General features: G+C 39.7%; 1 protein-coding gene across 2 annotated transcripts in view; it reads right to left on the reverse strand.

Annotated features, from left to right (window-relative positions):
* JAZF1 (JAZF zinc finger 1) overlaps positions 1 to 11855 on the reverse strand; it is a 323385-nt gene extending 311530 nt beyond the window's left edge. Inside the window, exon 1 of one of the 2 annotated variants that reach the window (XM_010855401.1) lies at positions 10430 to 11855. The gene's annotated coding sequence lies outside the window, so the exon portion shown is untranslated. Of the gene's footprint in view, positions 1 to 4299; positions 5750 to 10429 lie in introns of those variants that run through there. The other variant, XM_010855400.1, reaches the window with a different exon arrangement.
* Between the last annotated feature and the right edge of the window lie 5158 nt (positions 11856 to 17013).

The raw sequence follows: 17013 nt of genomic DNA on the forward strand, positions 1-17013 counted from the left end.
AAGCAGAAGATATTAAGAAGAGGTGGCAAGAATACACAGAAGAATTGTACAAAAAAGATCTTCATGACCCAGATAATCACAATGGTATGATCACTCACCTTGAGACATACATCCTGGAATGAGAAGTCAAGTGGGCCTTAGAAAGCATCACTATGAACAAAGCTAGTGGAGGTGATGGAATTCCAGTTGCGCGATTTCAAATCCTGAAAGACGATGCTGTGAAAGTGCTGCGTTCAGTATGCCAGAACATTTGGAAAACTCAGCACTGACCACAGGACTGGAAAAGGTCAGTTTTCATTTCAATCCCAAAGAAAGGCAATGCCAAAGAATGCTCAAACTACCGCACAATTCCACTCATCTCACATGCTAGTAAAGTAATGCTCAAAATTCTCCAAGCCAGGCTTCAGCAATATGTGAACCGTGAACTTCCAGATGTTCAAGCTGGTTTTAGAAAAGGCAGAGGAACCAGAGACCAAATTGCCAACATCCACTGGATCATGGAAAAAGCAAGAGAGTTCCAGAAAAACATCTATTTCTGCTTTATTGACTATGCCAAAGCCTTTGACTGTGTGGATCACAATAAACTGTGGACAATTCTGAAAGAGATGGGAATACCAGACCACCTGACCTGCCTCTTGAGAAACCTATATGCAGGTCAGGAAGCAACAGTTAGAACTGGACATGGAACAACAGACTGGTTCCAAATAGGAAAAGGAGTACGTCAAGGCTGTATATTGTCACCCTGCTTATTTAACTTCTATGCAGAGTACATCATGAGAAACGCTGGGCTGGAGGAAGCACAAGCTGGAATCAAGATTGCTGGGAGAAATATCAATAACCTCAGATATGCAGATGACACCACCCTTATGGCATAAAGTGAAGAAGAGCCTCTTGATGAAAGTGAAAGAGGAGAGTGAAAATGTTGGCTTAAAGCTCAACATTCAGGAAACGAAGATCATGGCATCCAGTCCCATCACTTCATGGCAAATAGATGGGAACAGTGGAAACAGTGGCTGACTTTATTTTCTGGGCTCTAAAATCACTGGAGATGGTGATTGCAGCCATGAAATTAAAAGACGCATACTCCTTGGAAGGAAAGTTATGACCAACCTAGACAGCATATTAAAAAGCAGAGACATTACTTTGCCAACAAAGGTCCGTCTAGTCAAGGCTATGGTTTTTCCAGTGGTCGTGTATGTGTGCGAGAGTTGGAGTATAAAGAAAGCTGAGCGCCGAAGAACTGATGCTTTTGAACTGTGGTGTTGGAGAAGACTCTTGAGAGTCCCTTGGACTGCAAGGAGATCCAACCAGTCCTTCCTGGAGGAGATCAGTCCTGGGTGTTCATTGGAAGGACTGATGTTGAAGCTGAAACTCCAGTACTTTGGCCACCTGATGCGAAGAGCTGACTCATTTGATAAGACCCTGATGCTGGAAAAGATTGAGGGCAGGAGGAGAAGGGGACGACAGAGGATGAGATGGCTGTATGGCATCACCGACTCAATGGACATGGGTTTGGGTGGACTCTGGGAGTTGGTGATGGACAGGGAGTCCTGGCCTGCTGCGGTTCATGGGGTTGCAAAGAGTCGGACACGACTGAGCAACTGAACTGAACTGAATCTGGTCCTTGGAGCTAAAGGCTTCATGGTAGAAGATACATGTCTGGATACAATTGAGTGGATATCGGTTTAAGTTCCTACATCATAAATTTAGTGTTGCTGCAGAGAGGGGACCAGAAATGAAACCATGCCTTTTGGAGGCTGAGGATTTAGTGAGGAGAAACAGAAATACTAGAATAACAATAATGGAATGCTGTCTGTAGTACCTGTCATGGCAGATAATAATAAAAGCATTATCAGCTCATATTTATTAAATGTTTAACATGTTCCAGACCCTGTGTTAGGACTTGCCACTTACTTAACCTTCACAACAGCCCAACATGGTAGATATCACATTTCCCACTTTGCAAATGAGAAACACACACATTAGTAAGTTGCCCCAAATCAAAGAGCAGTCCAATCAGAACCTGAGGGGTCCAATACCAGTGGCCACTCCCTCAGCCACCAGAAGGTGTGATGTACAGTGGGAGCACAGGGAAAGCAGGCTCCGGACTAGCAGGCCAGCCCTTTTCCATCCTCTGTGATGCTGACTCAGAATCAGGGGAAGAGAAGGAGCACCAGATCCACCCCACAACGCGGTCCCAAAGCTTTTCTAAATCTCTGTGTGCTGGCAAAGGGCATCACAGGAAGTGTTCCCAACCTTCGGATCCTTGCCAAACAGATCAGGAACCCAAGATAAGCACAGAACATTGGGCCACCCAAATTGAAGCCTTTGGATTAAGTTACCTTCAGAATGGAAATGGGGTAATCCCTAATCAGGAGAGTAGATTCCCTGTTCTTTGTCAAAAATCATTTAACTGAATCTAAGTATTAATTTCTCCATGTGGAACGCTTATTCCTTCCTCACTTGGGAGTCCCGAGGTATGCCTCCCATGACCTCTGGGAGCAACTTCCTATACAGTATTATTTTATAATAACAATAATATTATTATTAAATTTAATTATCACAATTATGTTTATTATATTATAGTTAATTATAAATTATATATTAAATTATATTTAATTATTACTTAATTATATTACTTTAATATGTTGATTATTGTATTTATATTAATTATATTATTACATTATGTTAATATTAATATTATATTATACTAATATATCAAATTATTGTAGTAATTAAATATTTGTTATTAATTATTGCATTTAATTATAAATTTTATATTTATTATTATAGTTCATATTAATTAAAATAATTATAATCATTTTATTATTTTATACGGTATTATAATCATTTTGGGCTTCCCTAGTGGCTCAGATAGTAAAGAATCTGCCTGCAGTGCAGGAGACCTGGGTTCAATCCCTGGGTTGGGAAGATCCCCTGGAGAAGGGAAAGGCTACCCACTCCAGTGTTCCTGCCTGGAGAATCCCATGGACAGAGAAGCCTGGAGTTGGACATGACTGAGCAATAACACTTTTCTTTCACATGATCATTTTAGGGAAAATTTATATACCTCTCTATACTAAATGTCAAATGTTTTTGGATATTTTCTATTTCTGATAAAAGATATCTGCAATAATGGATCACTGTTCACTCACATCTACCCTCCTCCCCTTAGGAAGTAATAAATTTCCTTTCCTATCAGCTCTGTGCCTGGCCATGTGACTTGATTTGACAGTGAAATGTTTACACTAGTATTTCCCCACAAGATGAAGGAAAAAAAGTTAAAATATCTATTTTTTTCATGGTAGAGCTACATAAAATACTACCTTTCAGAATAAAAAAAAAAAGGAACTGATGGTAAAATAATATCTTCAGGCTCATGGTCTATATAATCTCCCTCAGTAATTGTTTGTCCTTCTGTCAATATGTTTTAACTTACTGCTGTCAAGACCATTCTCTCCTCTCTTTACCCCACACCCCCCTTTCTGCCAACATATCCACTAAAATCTATGCAAGATTTCACAAAGCTCCAGAAGAAAATTTTTTTTAAATCCATAGGTCCCCAAAGTTTGAAAACTACACCAAAGATTTTTTTAACTGCATCATGATTATTGATAATCCTTACGTTCACTTCCATTCCAAAATAAAACAGCAAACATTAAATGAATTCTACTAGTCAAAAACTTTTACTTCAACACAGATTGCAAAATGTAAATAGAGCTTTTAAGTTTAAGCAAAAAGCAAACTAGATCTGAAGAGATCTAGAAGCCAATTAGGGTTTCCTAATCTCTACAGGGTTTTGTAAGTGGAAATGGGATCCTTGAGCTATTTGGATGTTACAAAAAGCATAGTGGAAACTATAATCATAATAAAGCTATACAACATTCCACATCATCTTTGCGGGCCGGGATTATTTTAACTCCTTCAGGTGACGCTGGTTGACACAGGTCAGCATGCTAAGTCCCCTGGCAACCGCTCTTATCCCACCTTCACTCTCTTTCCCCAGACACCCTGATGGCTCGTTCACCCCCTACTCCATTCAGGTCCCTTCCCACATGCCTCCCCCTACCTTATCTCAAATAGACCTCTCAGTCTCTCTCTCCAGACTCACTGTTTCTTCACAGCATTATGACTGTTTGAAATTATATACGTGTTTTGTCTGCTTCTCCGGTGAGCACGAACTTTAACTGTGTTACACCCGTATAGCTGCTACTCATAAATATGTATCAAATATAAAAATTGAGAGTTTTAGCTCCTGCTGCATGAAAACGCAAAAAAACAAAGCTTTTAATTACTTACCAAGTCAGGTTGTTTGTTAGACAAAAATCTTTCAAGACTTTGAATTCTCAGGGGAGGGAGAAGGAAAATAACTAAAGAGACCCTCAGTAATAAAAGAGTTGCAAACTACTTTTAAATTCAATTATTGATAAGTCTCAGAAGCCTGGACCAGCTACTTAACTGTATCAGATCCCAGCATACGCTTCAAAGGGGAAACCCAGTGGAAATATATGCTACAGGACTGAAAAAGATTTCAGTCATTGTCAGATACCATTTAGGAATCAAGTATTTTAAATGTCTTCTGCAATCAGTAAACAACTCAACTATTGCCACTCAAGCCTCTAAAACAAGGCCTATCCTGGGACTTTCCTGAGAAGCTTCCAGGATTTGCATATGTGAAATTTCAAGAACTATTATTAAAGAGAGGCACAGCCACTTAACAAGAACATGGCATTCTGTTAGTCCTACAGTCATGTTCTTGGATTTCTTCATAAAAGCCCTACAAATCCCCTTTCAAATCCTTCACAATAAACCATCACAAAAAATACATTCAAAGCCATCTCTTGTTTTTCTATTGCTTACTTAGTAAAACATGAAAAAAGTATGTTTTCTGTTTACATACTTTAAATCTCTCTAGACTCCCAAATTGTCTTTTCTCCCAAACAAAAAATTGTATTTATCAAACATGGAAGTCATTTTTCTAATCACATGATCTAACGTCTCAAAAACTTAGATCCAGACAAACAATACTAAATTAAGGCTGGTATATTTTGAAACAGCAAGAATTTGTATGTGGAATGTTTTAACAGCGCATGAATTCTGACGACCATTCAGTATGACTTACTCAAACACAAACCAAAACTCTACCAGGGAAATCAAATCCCATCAAATGTATCAAAGTAAAAATGCTTAACGGAGAACAGAAACGTGTAACGGTACTTGAATTCATCTTCTTCCATTGTATTATGAAAATAAAGAGGACATTAGAATCTGAGGACTTGTGGCATTGAAAGCACCATCATGTATATAAGAAAATGGTACAATCCTATCAGTATTAACATTTACGGAGGGCTTCCTGATTGCCAGGCCCCTCCAATGCATGTTTTTATTTAATCCTCATAACAGCACTCCGAGATAAATACTAATTTTCCTCATCTCACAGAAGCTGAGGTCTAGATAAACTGAATAATTTGGCTAAGGTCATGGAGGCAGTGGGACTGGAGGCAGCATCCTGACTACCCTACAGTAACGCCTCCACACAGCTCCCCCTAGAGACAATGAAGGGAACGCACTGGTGAGCTTTCTTTTCAGAATTCTGCAGAGTTCCAACAGCTACCATATATGTGTGGTACCTTACTGGTTCTTGGCTGCTAAGTTGCTTCAGTCATGTCTGATTGTTTGCGACTTCAGGGACTGCGGGCTTCCAGGTTCCTCTGTCCATGGGGATTCTCCAGGCAAGAAATACTGGAGTGGGTTGCCATGCCCTCCTCTAGGGGATCTTCCTGACCCAGGGATCGAACCCTTGTCTCTTATGTTTCCTGCATTGGTAGGTGGGTTCTTTACCACTAGTGCCACCTCATTACACTTTGAGATACATACTAATACTCCATTTTAAAGAAAATAAGGTAGAGAGAGATTATATACACTAATACACTTTCAGAGCTAAAGATCATTTTTTTTTTTTAGAATTTGGTATAAAAGAAAAATTTTAAATCACATTAAAAAAATAGTGAACCATTTCACACTTCTTTGCTGGAAAGAATGGTCTCCAAAGTTTACTCTGCATCACAGCATTCAAATGTACTCCATTACAAACACAGGGCCCATCATTACCATCTCCGTGCAATGCTGTAGTTTTCTTGCACAATGTTTTAAAACTCATCTATATTAGTTACAAACATTCAAAGGTAAATTTCACATAAAAATCTTAATTCCTAATTTCCAAAAGCAGGAGTAATAATAATAATAGAACCTGTTGACAAAGGGCCTGCACTCCAATATGGTAGCACTTGGCTGCAGGTCAGTAGCAGCTGCCCCTTTAAGTGAAGCAAGATCATGGCATCCGATCCCACCACTTCATGGCAAATAGATGGGGAAACAGTGGAAACAGTGGCTGACTTTACTTTGGGGGGATCCAAAATCACTGCAGATGGTGACTGCAGCCATGAAATTAAAAGACACTTACTCCTTGGAAGGAAAGTTATGGCCAACCTAGACAGCATATTAAAAAGCAGAAATATTACTTTGCCAACAAAGGTCCATCTAGTCAAGGCTATGGTTTTTCCAGTAGTCATGTATGGATGTGAGAGTTGGACTATAAAGAAAGCTGAGTGCCCAAGAATTGATGCTTTTGAACTGTGGTGTTGGAGAAGACTCCTGAGAGTCCCTTGGACTGCAAGGAGATCCAACCAGTCCATCCTGGAGGAGATCAGTCCTGGGTGTTCATTGGAAGGACTGATGTTGAAGCTGAAACTCCATTACTTTGGCCACCTGATGCAAAGAGCCAACTCATTGGAAAAGACCCTGATGCTGGGAAAGATTGACGGCAGGAGGAGAAGGGGACAACAGAGGATGAGATGGCTGGATGGCATCACCGACTCAATGGATATGAGTTTGGGTAAACTCCGGGAGTTGGTGATGGACAGGGAGGCCTGGCATGCTGCAGTTCATGGGGTTGCAAAGAGTTGGACACAACTGAGTGACTGAGATGAACTGAACTGAAGGACTCTTCAGTCTGCCAGAGTTGCCCCTACTCCAAAACACTGAACTTGGTCAGTTCACTCATATGTATATTGCATCCTGAGGGCATCTGAGTTTAAGACTCTTAGGCTCTCTAGTTTGAACACGTCTGCTCTAACTACATACCTGAGTTGGTATCACATCTTCATATTGGCCTATATTAAATGCCTGCCTCTAGTATAACTAAAAAGTATATCTATTAAAAAAATTACATCTATTTGAATGAACCCCCCCCAAATTTACAGTTCTTTAAGTCTGATTCCTTTCTCACACTCCCTAAACCTCACAATGTTCATTATTTCAAAAGCCAACGGGTTCCCAACCTTGGCAACATATGAGAATCAACTTTATGAAGTTCACACCCAGACCACCTCTGGTCAAGCACACCAGAAGGTTTGGGGGTGGAGCCCAGGCATTCTTATTTTTTCCAGGTTCATGCAAGTGATTCTGCTCCTGTTGAGCACTACTTACTTAAACACTACTGCTATACAGGTATGACTTATAAATCAATAAGACTGATTTCCACAGGTGAGAATCACTTTCATCACTTTACATAACAACATGACATAAATATTTACGATGCTATCATCTTGTCTGGAGCGCTGCAGTCCACGGGGTTGCAGAGAGTCGGACACGACTGAGTGACTGAACTGAATAGTTTATCCAGGTTTTGACAAAATATCATTTCTTTATTCTAACATCCAAAGTGAAAGGCACATATGACTTAACATCTCTTGACCAAAATTTTTGGTCTGATATTTGCATACTTTTCCAGCAGACCTTCTGGTGTGAGTCCCTGAAAGTGCTAAAGTGAAGCCAACATATAAATGGGAGTTTCCAGCCCTGCTGCTGCTAAGTCACTTCAGTCATGTCCGACTCTGTGCGACCCCATAGACAGCAGCCCACCAGGCTCCCGTCCCTGGGATTCTCCAGGCAAGAACACTGGAGTGGGTTGCCATTTCCTTCTCTGGTTTCCAGCCCTAGCAGAAAACTGAAACATATTAACGTAAATCACACACTGTCAACCACTGTGCTGAGTTGGTGCCAAACTCCAGACATGTAGGGTCAAAAATATTCCAGCAAAAGATCTATTTGATAAAGATCTAAAATCTAAACTAGCTATAGATTATATGGGGCCATGAAACACCTGTGTGACACCTGCTGGGAGTCCTGAAGTCTCAGCCCATAGACACACCAGCCTGTCAGATACCCCAGTAAGAGATGAGCTCAAAACAGTCAGAGGCCTAGAAAAGTTCATCTGCAACTTCAGAGGTGATGGTTTTACATAATATATATTTTTGTTTGATACCAGAGGGAACATGGGCATAATTTATGCTTATTATCATGATATTCAATTTGCTTAACAGTAAGCTGTACAAATACATCTCTACAGATTCCCCTGATTTCGCCATTTCTTATATAATTATGGCATGTATTGAGAATCAGGCAGTTAAATAAGCATTTGAGAAACTTTCACTGAATGAGTTTGGCAAGAAAAGAGGGTCTTTCATTTTTAAGCTCAGATACACTCCTGCACCAGCCATCTGAGGTCTGGTGACACAGTAACGTGACCTACAGCGTGCCCTCTCTGTAAATGCCACCAGCGAAATGTCCAGCAGGGAGGGCTGGAAACACACGCCAAGAGGCCAGGGTTCCGGCTCTTAATTCACAATGTTCATACAGCTAGGTCCGGTTAGGTATCATTGGTCCAAACAAACTTTTAAAATAATTCACATGAACATAATGACAGTATTTTAATTTTGAAAATCTAAAGTAAAATAGATGTTTATAAGTGTTAATAGTGTTAAATGGTGTTTGAAAAGAGTCTTCTACTTCCAGATTAAAAGTATCAGTAAAGGAGAGAAAATTGGTTAGTATCTTTAGACAATTCAGTAATTATAATCATTTTAGAACTGCCAAGTTATTGTTTTCATTATTGTTACTGGGATGCTCATGGATCCTCCTAACATTTTCTTAGAAGCCTCAAAACAAACTACTTTTGTTTCGACCAAAAGTAGTATCTCCCCAGCCAGCCAAGCAGTTCCCTTTGGAAATGCAGCCATTCTGAACGTTAAGACACTTAGGTACACAAAAGCCTTCTATTAAAATGCAAATATTTTATAAAAAGTCAGTTTATAAAGAGCAAGTACTAAGGGATATGCAGACACCAGAGAGCAAAGCTTGCCCCTCCCTCCCGAGCATTTTTCTGCTGTGTATACTGCGTGCTGGGTTATTTGCCCCTCCCTCCCCTGAGCATTTTCCTGCTGTGTATACTGCGTGCTGGGTTATTTGGTCTCTGTCTTGGTCTGTGTCTTGCATCAAATGGGACTAATACTTAACTTCTAGACAATGCACATAAAGCAGCTAACCAGTGCCTCACTCATGTGGTGCTTAATTCTAGTAGATACTGTTACTACTTTATGTAAATAAGATTGTCAGAACTGTCCAAGTGGATTCAGGATTCATAATCCAGTTCTGTCCAGCTTCAGGAAGTCCCAGCTTCCCCGCCCCCCACCCAGCAACCCCTCCTACCCCACCCCCACCTCCTTTATACTAAACCTCTCAGGCAAGACATGGGAAGGATGCAAGATATACTTTTGTCCTAGCATTGTTTTAGCCCTAGAATGTTCTAGGCAACCAAATATTGTAGGTAAAGCAAACAATGATACAATTAAACTTCACAATATCCTCAACCTGGAAAAAGACTAACCAAGTTCAATATCCAAGTGTAAAAATAAAGAAATGGATTTTCTCTTCCAATTTCCTTACTGTAAATTATCCTAGACTAATTGCATAACTGGTGTTTGTGGGTATCATAAACATATACACATGAACAAATAAATATGTAAGTCCTCACAAATGCACCCCTCCAGAGATGACAGTCTTCAGAAATGTTTTTCACCGCCAAAGTTAGCTTTGAAACTTATTATTTCTATAGTGCGTGAGGCAAAGTACATGGGTGGTTATCATCAAGTATGGTGCACATAATTCTATACGCTCACTGTAGCGACATGAGCCCACACTACAGCACAAAGAAGAAAGGACCAATCATAAAGATGCTATTGTTTATTTTTTAATCTTATCAAAATAAGCATTCTAGTCATATTTCACTATGAAGTTAAGGTAATCAACTAATATGGTAGTATATTTAATTTCCAATTAGAAGGCAGCACTTCTAGGAAGAAATGTCAAATTCACAGCTTGCTACGATGGTGAATTAGATATTCTATTAAAATTGTTTAGAACAGTAATGATTCTCTATCTGGTACCAAGAACCGTATCCAAGTTTTATGGGGCCTGCAGATTTACACTCTGTTTATGAAAAAAATGCAACATTACAAATACAAAATGTTTAGCAAAGTGATTCTTTAGATTACAAAGTTAAAACCCCAAATTTTAAACCTGACCTTACCAAAACATCACAAAACCAAGATCCAGAAAAAGAATCCACTATGTGAATCTGAAACACTGCAACACTGCTGTAAATACTTCTTTTGGGCTGCAGACTCTGATTACTTCTCATATGACAATGATTCATATTAACAGCATTTCTATAAAACACAAACCACAAACATGGGTGATCAAAATGTATTTTTAATTATTGATAATTCAGAAAAGTTACTTTCAGCCTCATAGGTCCTTTTTAATGCCATATAAATTTTTAGGATTGTTGTCAAATTTGTAAACACCTATTTCTTTCACATGTGAGCCATAAGAATTCAGGGCATTCCACATCTTCTAGTGAATTGTCTAAGTTTAAATATTTTTTGTTTTGATAACACTCAGTAATGTTTGTTGTCACTGATGTGTGTGTGTGTGTGTATGAGTATGTGTGTTCAATTGAAGAAGAAACACAAAATTCTCATTAAAAAACATGGCGCAGTTATGAACATGTATTTGCATTATTGGGTATATTCTTAACAGAAAGAACTTCCATATCAAATATACTTAAATAAGAACTGAATCTTTTACTTACAGTTTTATACATCTAATAAAGGAGAAGAATTTTCCAGACTCGCTTCTGGCTCCAAACCATATTCAAACCATGCTTCCACCAGCAGATGTCATGGTATAGACTCATGCTGCAATACTAACTCATCCCTACCATGTGGACAGACCCCAGGTGAGCTGGAACACTGGATGGCATTCCTGGGTAGTGAGTCTTACCCTAGGAGGCCTAGGAATAACTTAACTACAGAAAACTGTGAGCTGAATAAATACATTCCACTCAACCCAAACTAAAAGTGTCTGCAATTCAAATCTTCCTTAGCTGTATCTCAGAAACACTCTTAACTCCAATGTCACCAAAGCCAAGAAGAAACGTCATAGAAGGGAAGTCAGAGTGGAAAAGGGTAAGTTACCTGCAATTAAAATTTTATGCCTTACAAAAGTTACAAATTATGATGTTATCCATGAATGCATGCCTGTGTACACTGGTATAGGGTCCCCCCAGGCCCTTGGAAAGGTCTAGGTGGGCCCAAGCAATATATGCAGAAATGGTAAAACATGTATTGTACAAGTGAGGGGCCCTGGTGCTTGCAATTCATGAGCTTCACACTGAATCAGTCTCTGTGGTCCCCATTATCGTTCATCATTTATCTCAGTCTATACATGTCTGATTTCTCCAAATAAATTTCAATTCATTGGAAACAGGAAGTACAGTCTTAAGTACTATAGACAGAAAATACTCAAAAATGTATGTGGTAATCCTCACTATCCACAGTGATCTAGAGAATGAACATATTATATACACACATATAAATACACATATGTATAATGTACACATATGTGTGGTGTATATACACATACATGTAAAAACACATGTATCATTTATATATGCATTTGTATAATATTTTACATATACAGCATTTATCTATACATTATGTATATATGTTAATTATATATATGCATAATATCAAAGAAAGAGTGAGTCTTTTCAAGTTAACAACATGGTATCCAGATCATCTAGCTCAGAAGAAAGTCACCATTAGAGCCTGGCAAACAAAGAACAGGGCTTTCTTGAGGAGGCCAATGGGTGAGCCAGGCCATCAAGAGACTTTCAATGCTCTCTGGTCCTGGACAGAGAGTCTGTAGTCTGACCCAAAAGAAGCACTTTGACTCCTGCCAAAGTGGAAAGAAAGTTACTGGGAAGACTTCATTCTTAAAGAGAATATCCATTAATCTGTTCCATGCTTGCATCTGGACTTTAGAAAAAAAAAAAAACAGGTGAAAACTACTGCAAGATTATAGTGCTTAGTGCAGGGGGAAAACATAATTTTCTTTCAAATGATTTAGCATACTAAAGGAAAGTCTTTTTAAAAACAAACTAACTCTGACATTTGCAGTTTGATTTTCAAATTCTAAATAAAACAATGTTTGCTATTCCACACTTTAGCCAGATCAATATGGCTAACAGAACAAATCTATTACCCTGTCGTGAAACGAAATGTATTATCTGCAATCCAGCAAGTGGATTCTTCAGTAGTACCCAGGCCATGTCTGCACTCCTAAGATCTGAGGGCAAGGGTAAGGATGTGGTGGGAAGAGAAATTTAAGGACATGTAGCCTCGGAGACAGAGAAGGCAATGGCACCTCACTCCAGTACTCTTGCCTGGAAAATCCCATAGACGCAGGAGCCTGGTAGGCTGCACTCCACGGGGTCCCTCAGAGTCGGACACGACTGAGCGACTTCACTTTCACTCTTCACTTTCATGCATTGGAGAAGGAAATGGCAACCCCTTCCAGTGTTCTTGCCTGGAGAATCCCAGGGCGGGGGAGCCTGGTGGGCTGCCGTCTCTGGGGTCACAGAGTCGGACACGACTGAAGTGACTTAGCAGCAGCAGCCTGCCAGGCTCCTCTGTCCATGGAATTCTCTAGGCAAAAATACTGCAGTGGGTTGCCATTCCCTTCCTCAGGGGATCTTTCCAACCCAGGGATAGAACCCGGGTCTCCTGATTCTGAGCCACCAGAGAAGCTCAGGGTATGGTTCTTGTCTTTAAGACAAAAACTGGAAGAAAGGGAGGATTTTTAAGGGTTTCAACAGCATTATGTCCTGTCTCTGGGACCTCAATCTAAATCTCAAGGCTTTTGGCTTCCAGACCGTCCTAAGAAAGCCCCTCTCAAGTGTCACCAGCCTTCTCCAGTCTGGAGGCTTCTTCCCTGTCATCAACGAAAGAATCGGTTTTTCTGAAAACAGCTGTCAGTTTGCTCTTCTAGAACTGTAAGGGTGGCAGATGTCACCAAAATATATGCACTGTAAAGGAAACTAGTTTCCAAAGAATATGGGAGCTTCTATAGAGTTAGTAGGTGGTAGGCAGAGTTTTCCTCTCTGTACATTTCAGTCACGTATCAGAAAATGGACACTAAAAGAAACAATCAGAAGCTTGTGAAACTTATGAGTCAGTATGTTCCCTAGCAATGTTTTTATAAAGGGTGATTTGACTGTTTTCAGGAGACATGTGGGCAAATGGAAAAGCCACTGAAGACAGTGCTTTGGAGAATGCCATGAAGCATTACAGTGAGGGGTCCCCCACTGTGTGGTCTGTGCACACACAAGCATGTAAAAATTCCCCCAACTATCTACCTGGGATCTTCTGGTGAACCATAGGAGGGTATAACAGGGCATCTTGCCACCAAGCTACAGGGTGCAGGCAAAGAGCAGGGCAGGCAGTGACAAGCCTTTCATTCATTCATTTATTCATTCAGTCATTCCTTCTCCCCACAGGAAAGGCCCTCGTGGGAATGTGCCCACAGGCCCAGGCACAGTGCCTCTTTCTAGTCTTGCATTTTTTTTTTCAAATAAGCGCAGGCCACAAGGAAAGGCCACGTTAGAAGCCGCTGGCCTTGACACCACTTCCCAGTCCACAGTGGCAACTTTTGCCAGCATCTAAAGTACCTCTGGCCACACAGAAGCACAAATGGCCAGAGGCCGCAACCCCAATGCTGGACTGTGGAAGGATGTCCCATTTCCCATTCTCAATCTGTCCTAGGATGAGTCTAGTGATTTTACATAGTTGTAGGTAGACACAACCCACGTCCTACTAAACTCTAATGCACACCTTCATAGATTTCCAACATACTTATTTGGCAAACACACAAAATGGCAAGAAACTGGATGATGTATATAATTGAATACTATTTAAGAAAATGAGTACTTTACACAAATTAGCTCATGTAATCCTCATCAGCTACTCCCTGGGGTAGATGCTGTTACTACCTTCATTAGACAGCAGAGGAAACTGAAGCTCAGTGTGGTAGTCATTTGTTCACAGTCAAATGGCTGGTAAGTGGCAGAGGACCATATTCAAAACCAAGCAAGCTGGGTTCACTATGGGGCCCTCATATAATCTTCATCTCAAGGGTTCAGAGTTACTTTGTAAAGGAGGAAACAAGCTACTTTGGTCTGGAGGGGCAGTAGGGCCAGTATGCTCTAGTTCTTCACCTGTTTGGCAGCTTGGCACAAGGCCAGCTCTGCATACCCGTCTGATATTCAGATTTCTGCTCATATTTACCAGTCATGGAAATTTAGGCAAATTAAGTAATTTTTCTATGTCTCAGTTTGCTCACCTATAAAACAGGGATAAGGGCTTGCTGCCTATCATACACTGATCTATTTAATATACAACAGTGCTGCTTTAAGAGAATGCAAATTTTTACCAAACTGTCCTAGGAGTCAAATTCTACATTGTTGATAATAACTACCTTATTTTTCTTTCCAGAGATTTTGATATTTATTAATTAGATGGTCTATGAATCTATCCTATGAAATGAAGCAGCTTGCATTTATTACCCAGGTTTTGGAGATGAGGAAACTAACAAGTAGAAACTCACAACAAGAAACCTGCTGACATTCAGGGTCCAGATCCACCAAGTCATAGCTACGGCAAGCCACTATAGTCAATGATAACCCATCTCCTTATGGAGCCCCAACAGGAAAATCCCAATCAACAATGGCAAAGCTGAAGTCCCTAACATCTGGAGAAGGTTCTAAATAACCTGCTAGTTTAGTACTATCACAAGAGTAACTGAATCCAGGAAAATCCGTGTTTCACTTTAAGGTATGCAGGCTACCTGGGGGCATTTGCACTGTCTGTTTCCTCTGCCTGGACATCAGTGGTCCTTGGTTGGCCTCATAGCTAACTCCTTCACTTCTGTGAAGATTTTGAATCACCTATCAGCTTCACAGTAAGGCCTATCCTGACCAACCAATTAAAATTCCACATTTCATCTCCCAACCCACTTTAGCCTGCTATAACAGGACTCTTTCCATACCACTAACCAGGATACTACATAATTTACATTTTATGCTGACTATTTATTGTCTATCTCCCACCACTAGGACACAAATTCCCCAAAGGTTGGGAAATTTGTTCATCAAAATATACCAAGCGCCTAGAACTATACCTATTACAAATCAAGTGCTTGATATATATTAATACATAAATAAAAAATGCAGAGGTACTTTTACAAATGTACCAAATAATCACATCTAGTAAGAATGATTTCTTTCTGAGACCAAAAGCCAAAAGACTACACAGCACTGGGGCACTGGGATGCACAGACCAAGCGAAGTCCCATGAGTCTGTGACAAGACCTTCAATGCCATATTTAGTGCTCTTGGTGTTTCTATGATTTCTAGTTATCAACTCATCTTCACCTACCTAGGATGTGCGTGTCAAGAGTGTTTTTACAAACTCAAGTATCTACTTAAGGTAAGAAGCAAACAAATCTTGATCAGCTTTTTTCGTCTCCAGGAAACAGAGACAAGGTATGAATGAATTAATAGTGAAGCTGACATAGAAACACTTCACAGTTGCAGGGCAGTGAAATTTCTAGGCAATTTAAGTTGGGAGAAGGGTTTTAGTTGGCGTATTCAGCTTGTACATGGAGACAGGTGCTCCAGGACTAGACCAGCAATGAAACACAAGGAAGACAACAGGACCTCAGGTGAGGAATTCCTCTAGGAGGAAGGAGGAAAAACCGAGGAAGGGGAAATTACACTTTCTTCAGCCCTACAGCCCCAAATCCTTGCTAACAAGGTTAACTGGTTAACAAAAAGAGTTGAGTGTTTATCTGTAACAGCTACTTTCAACTTAATGTACTTAATCTGAACTAAACAATACAGTTATTATGAAAACTATGGGCCTTGTACACTAAAGGCCTTGAAAAATCTCTCATGCAAGAAATATGCCATATTCCCATCCATAAACCTTCATCTCATTACTGCTTAAGGATTCTGACTAGTGGTTAAACGGCAGTAACTCAGAAAGGTCCTCAAGATGGACCTGTCATTAGGCACACCTCTAATGCTCCTGTGATTTCTAAATAACATGCATCTTAAAAAAATTACAGGTAATACTATATCTTTTGATAATCTTTTCATGCATCTTTTTACTGCAGCCACTTGATGACAAGAATATAGAACTGGTAAATCAGTCATTAAAAATAACAATCTCTCTCCAAAAATATATAGACAACCACAAACAATAAATTCCACTTAAAAATACCTGTAGTATAGAACTTTCACCAAATGCTTTGTCTGATATATTTTCACTCATGTCTCTTCATTGAACATGTATTTATATGATACTGCCTACTAAAACCAGATTGTTTTTATTCTTCTTGAAATCAGTTCCTACTTCTTTTTGCATATGGGGCTGTCTTTCAAAGTGAGGGGCTTCTCCTCACTTTAAGGTACAGAATAGTTTCAGCTGGTTTCTTCACCCAAGGAATTTTAAGTGTTTGTTTAACATTTACTTTCCATAAAGTTTTCTGGTTTCAAACTAATTTCAAAGTATAGTAATTGTTAGCAGTGCCCCAAAATTCACTTAAGCTATTGTTGTACATTTAACTGTTCAATATTTTCACAAAGAAAAATACTAGCCCTTTGGAAGTGACCATTACTTAAAATTTAAATTTATAAAATTTATAGAATCTTAAAACCCTCTTTAAAATGTTTGCACAGCACTAAAGACAATCTCTGCAAACTTAACTGGT

This window comes from Bison bison, unplaced genomic scaffold, assembly GCF_000754665.1.
Source record: "Bison bison bison isolate TAMUID 2011002044 unplaced genomic scaffold, Bison_UMD1.0 scf7180017864364, whole genome shotgun sequence".
NCBI classification, from domain to species: domain Eukaryota; kingdom Metazoa; phylum Chordata; class Mammalia; order Artiodactyla; family Bovidae; genus Bison; species Bison bison.